Raw genomic sequence first — 6,000 nt, 5'->3', positions numbered from 1 at the left:
ATAGCCCGACAGAGTAGAAGAATTGCAACTTTAATTCCGAATAAGAAATAGTACCCCCATGCAAAAGTGTCCTCCTATAGGGCTCTGCTATAATCCACCATCCAAACGCTTTGCGGCAGACTCCCTACAACTATTCCGGACAGACCCAGGCTGGGTCGCCACGCTATGACTGCGTCTCGACGTTGACCGTCACTCTTCGACTGGGACTACTCCAGTGACCCAGTGACCACTATGGGATCCATGCGTGCTCCACGGACTCGTTCAGGATGTTTAAAAGTTCCTGAGGGTGAGAAGCCCACAAAGACTTCACAATTGCGCCGGTGATGCCATCCGGACCGGGTGCGGATCTAGGTAAGGAGCGCACGACATCACCGAGCTCGTTTTCAGTTACAGTGAAGCCAGACGTCGACGCCTGGGGAAAGGGAGGGCCTCGAGGAACCGTATTCAGGAAGCGTAGAGCGAGACCTCTGGCAAGAGCTTCAAGCCTGGCTTTGGCGACGTTGTCAGGAGCGACAGAAAGCTCATTGCAGGAGGCGCTAGAGAATGATCTCCGAATGTAAGCGATGTGCTTGTACAAGGTCTTCCTGCGCTTCAGATGGGAAAGGAAGGAATTGTGGCCATTATAAAAGTCTTGCTTAGGGGCGGGGATGGTTCGCTTGAAGACAGCCTTGAGGAATCGGTAGTTCCTCCAGTTTGCATGGGAATTGTTTGAGAGAACCTGCTTCCACGCGGCCTTGCAGCGACGGTATAGGCACTCGTGTATTCCTCGGACCACCACGGCGCACAACTTGACGATGAGTGCTTCTCAATGTGAAACATAGCCGTCGCTATTGAGCGCCAGAGTGAATCGGTAGCTCTGTACGTGTGGTCCACGGCGGGAAGTCCAACACATTCATCATGGAGAAGGGCAAGGCTCCTTTGCTGCAGGGATCGGCTACAGTGAGAGCGGACTGAAATGGTCTGTTCGTCGGGGTTCGGAACTTCAAAGAAAATGAGAAGATGGTCGCTGTTCGAGCCCCAGTCAAACGTTTTCCACGATGACACCCGTACAGAAGGGGAGTACGTCGTTCGCTACCGAGAGATTACGATGGCAGATCCAGTTCCAGAGCTCCCTACCGATGCGATAGTCTTGAGGCCCCACGTGGTGTGATGGGAGTTGAGGTCGCCGACGACGAGGAACTGATGAGATGCTTTAGCAAGAACATTATGGGGGGTGGAAGGTGATTGAAAGCCTGCCGGACAGTACACGTTTACTATTGTCAGGGATCTGCTACTAGGGAGCGCTATCTGAACTGCAAGAGCTTCGCATGGGGGAGATGAAACCCGGGATAAGACACAAGAATGCACTAATTTTAAGTAAATGAGCGTTGCGAGACCACCTCGCTTACCCGCAGGCCTGTCCAGGGGGTAGACCTGGAAGCCAGAGAAGGAAAATGTGCGATGGGGGGCTAACCAAGTTTGTTGTAACGCAATGATATCGGGTGAGCAATGAGAAACAAGAGTACGTAGATCAGGTAGGGCGGATGATACTGAAAGGCAGTTCCACTGAAGTACACATACACTCCTAAACATGAACTTCACCGCATAGCACGCTCCTAACCAACCATCATCTCGAATGATATCGTTATCTGCCCTGATTTGTTGAAACCGGGGGGCGTACGCCTTTTTTGTGACAATTATGAACAGCATAAGTGTCACAAAAAAGGCGTAGGCCTCCCGTTTTCAACAAATTAGGGAGGATAAGGATGTCATTCCAGATTATGGTTGGCTAGAAGAGTGCTATGCGGTGAAGTTCATTTCTAAGAGTGTAGGCTACTGATCAACTAAGATCGATTGCACCACAGCGGCAGCAAGAACGTCACTGCTACCCTTGCTTGGTTGACTTTCCTGTGTTGCTTGCCGATTCGGCTGTCACAAGGACCTTAGACCTTAAAGGGACTATCGCATCCGGGAACGTATGTATGATACCGATAGGGTAATGTTCGTCACCGCTTCAGAGTCAACTTTGACAAATTTCTCTTCCGAAAACAGCTTACATATTAAGTAAACGAGTTTTAAAGGTCCGCATTCCATTTGCAGCCAACACGATGATGACGTAAGCCAGGCACACGAATTGGAGCGCAGCGCAGGCGATTGTCTCCGAGATCGTCTGCTTGGCGTTCGCAACGCACTATCATAAGTGAAAAGTCCTCTGTAAATACGCTGACTTTCGCTTACCAGTGTGAGTGCAGACGTAACCATGTTACGTCCCAGGCAAAAATCTGGACTGGTTCCAGAATGGTTCCATTTGAATCTGGACTGGTTCCATTTGAATGTGGATGGTTCCGGAATGGTTCCAGTTGAATCTTGGTGGTCCCAGCTGGATTCGCAAGTGGGGTGGCTGGTTCCACATTGGTGAAATCAGTGGTACCACTCTGGCCTCAAATGGTTCCACAACTTACAGTGGGAGCCTCACAGGTACCATTTTGTTCCCACAATGGTCAATTGAACCACTTTAGATTCCAAGCTGGGCAGCTTCCCCCTTTGAGATCCGTTAGGGGAAGAAGAGTCCACTCTTGCCATATACCCTTCTGTTTTTTTTTCTTTTTTAGCCATTATTTTGATGTATTTTAGCACACGTATGATCTATATTTCTGGGTTTTTTATCAGTTTACGTCTTCGATAAAATATATGCTGTAACTTCAATTCGTGCTCATATTCTCATCTAAAGGCAAATGTCATAAAATGTACCAGCAAAATGCCAAAAGACACAATCCAAAGATGACACACTCCGCCCAATAATTAGAAGAACTAAAAACAAAGAGGTAATTGCACGGGCTGACCCAAAGCAGATGCAATAATTATGAGGGCGCTCCGGTGCGGCGGGAGGCTTTCAATTCAAATTCTAACGGCGGGCCGCGAGAGGGAGCAGAGAGAGCGCGTCAGTTGAAACTTGACGCGTCGTTGCGAGGTCGTTTTTTCTCTTCGGCTGCCGTGGCAGATATCGGGCATCTCCTGTGCACTATTTACGTGGTTTTAGCGGTTTTAGTGCGTTTTCTAAGACAACGTGATGACAACGAGTCATGTCAAACATATTGGCGATATCTCGGAGAAGTTTCGACGCTAGGAAGACACAGCGTCCGCAGAAGAACCGGACGATGAAACGCCAAACGGGTATAAAGATTAGGATCGTTTGGTGAAGAGGAGAATGGTACATGCCGCGACCTACATGGACGGAGGTGTCATCTTCTCTGAGAAAATACAGGTGTGAGGTGGTCAACAAAACGCCATGTTCCCTGTTGTCCGTGAGTGCATCGCAAATTCAACACAAGCACATGCCTCGTCTGAACGCAGTGAGTGATTACCCGTGTGCGACTTAGTACGTGAGAGATGTATCGATTATTTCTTTATCCTTAGTGTATGCTCATAGCAGAATAAACAATATTTACTTCAACAGTATGTGCTTTTCTACGCATTACTTTCGGTCATGCATTTAGTGGTCCCATCTGCTAAGTGGTCGGATCCGAGACCACTTAGCAGAGGGGACCACTGGATAATTTCCATTGGTTCCACTACAAGTGGTACCACCGTGAAACTGGTTCCACTTTTAACTGGTCCCAGCCATTGAATGGTTCCACATTCCAAGTGGTTCCTGTCCGATAATCCACTTCGAAGTGGTCCCACTCCAGATTTTTGCCTGGGGTGAAACACGGCGTTACGCTCCTGGCTATACGAACACGTTCAATGTTAACCAGAAACAACATTCCGCGAGCCGGTAACAGAGAAGACGCCGTCCCCTAGCATTCTGCCTCGCCCGCCCGCCTGTCGGTCGGTTGCCAAGTCTACCAAGGTTCCTCCGGCCGCTCCGTGATTGGTATTCTTCATGTCAAAGGGCGCGCAGTGATTGGCCTCGTCCGTGTGACGTTTCCAGAGAGAGAATCCTGGAATGCGTCGTCTGCTCTTGTCAAGTTTTATGTCAAACTACACAGGAACAACGCTGCCAATTCGCGTCGAGTTTTCGGCGTTATTATCAGTGATGAACGCGGAGTAAAAAAGCACTACAGTTTCGGAATCGACCGGGACGGATGCGATAGTCCCTTTAACGCAGATGGAGAGGCGCCGCGTTTAGAGTTCGACAAAGTTAAGTCCATATCATCGATTGTCTGGCCCACGCACTGGGCAGAGGCTTGAGCAGAAGCTGGTTGGCAGCTAATCGAGGGACGATGGTCAGGAGTCTTTAGAAGAGGCTGGACATTTGGTGCTGGCACCAGGGGGGCTGGACTCTTCAGAGGGATGGCAGAGACAGCTCGCGATATCGCAGATGACAGCTACGCAATCACTGAGCAGATGGAGTTCATTTCTTCTCTTATTTTCGACATGGCAGCTTCAACGGCGCAGTCAATCATTTTCTGCAGCCTATCTTCAGGAAACGCATTGGTCCGGCTTCTTCCTGCGAAGCCAGAGCTGCGACCTCTCAACGAAGCCAAGGCGTCCGCACGCGAGCAATGGCGGGAGTCCATGATTTCTAACAGAGACGCCTCCTGGTCGCGGCAAGAGCACGACTGGCAATCGGCGAAGTGTGCTTCGCCACATAGGCAGCATCTCAAGGGTGTACCATCAGAACAAGCGGATTCGTCATGGGCTTCACCACAGCGACGACAGCGAATGTCAGGTTTACAGCTCTTGGTGGTGTGACCAAACCGGAAACAGCGCTTGCACTGCAGAGGCCTTCGCTTGTACTGGTCAACGCGGAAGATGAGGGGCCAGAATCTCGGATGGGCAGATGTGTCCGCCGAACGTCACGATGACTGACTCAGTTGGGATACGGCGCTCGTCCTCTATATCCTCTTGCATCGAAAGACATCGAGGACACCGAAGTCAGCGAATAGGTCTAGAATTTCACTAGCAGGGAGGGATGTGTCAACACCCCTAACGGGCAAGATGGTGCGGGACGAATACCTCGACGGGGAGCCCTCCAAACGAGGATGTCGACAAGAGTGAGCGGATAACATCCACATCTTCAGATTTGCATACTATACCCTCCTTTCCGTACTGGCGAACTGCAGAGATTTCGTCGGGAGTGCCGTCGGTCGGTCGGATAGCAACAGCCGGGATGGACGGAAGACCCTTAGCCCTAAAGATAGCAAATAAGATCAAGCGGATGTCGGCGGACGTCGACCAGCAAGGGTGGACCAAAGGATGTAAGGGTCGGGCCAAGCTGCTAGTAGACGGCATCACCTGTCACTACGCCCTACCCTGGCCAATCGCCCATACCACAGTCAGAAGTCGGAAGTGAAGTTTCGGCAACTTGGCGAGGAACCAAAAAGACGAGACGTAGGCGAAGCCAAAGGCGTCTTCAAAGGTATTTCGTACCGGTAGGCAGGAGCGGTGCGTGTGGGTGTGTTCCTTGCGTTCAGCGATCCACTTCTGTTGTAGTTGTTGTTGTTGCTCCTTCTTCTTCTTCTTCTTCTACCAATGAGATAATGGCCGTGAGCCACTAAGGGACAAAAGGGGCGTGAGGCCTCAAGCCCTCCGTTCGTCGTCGTCTTCTTCTTCTTCTGCCCTCCGTTGTTTTGGAAGATGCTCCTTCTTCTTCTTCCCGATGGGGGTTGCGCGCTCGTTGCATTTTTGATGCTCGTCCCTGCCACGATGCTGTACTCTCAGAAAAAAAAAAAAAACGGATAGTAAGCGTCAAAAAGCGATCAAATTCTTGACCTTTATTCAATGCGTCTTGGGCTTCCCCTTGGTGCTTTGACGGATAGTGAAGGTCAAGAATTTAATCGTTTTTTTACGGCTATTTTAGAAGTAAGCCATTGTCTTCTATTTTATGCGTAGAATCTTTATGCTTATATTTTCCTATTTCTATAATCTCCAATAATAATTTGAACTGTAATTACAAAGAAAGATTTTAAAACTGAATCACTAATACAGACGCTTCAGGCGGCGGGAAACTCATATCGAAAACGAAAAAAAAAGAACAAAAGAGGTAAGAGTCACCTGTACCAAAATGATCTGCTTATA

This window comes from Ornithodoros turicata, chromosome 2 (genome assembly GCF_037126465.1).
Source record: "Ornithodoros turicata isolate Travis chromosome 2, ASM3712646v1, whole genome shotgun sequence".
NCBI lineage: Eukaryota > Metazoa > Arthropoda > Arachnida > Ixodida > Argasidae > Ornithodoros > Ornithodoros turicata.
Note: the sequence above shows the minus strand (reverse complement) of the source record.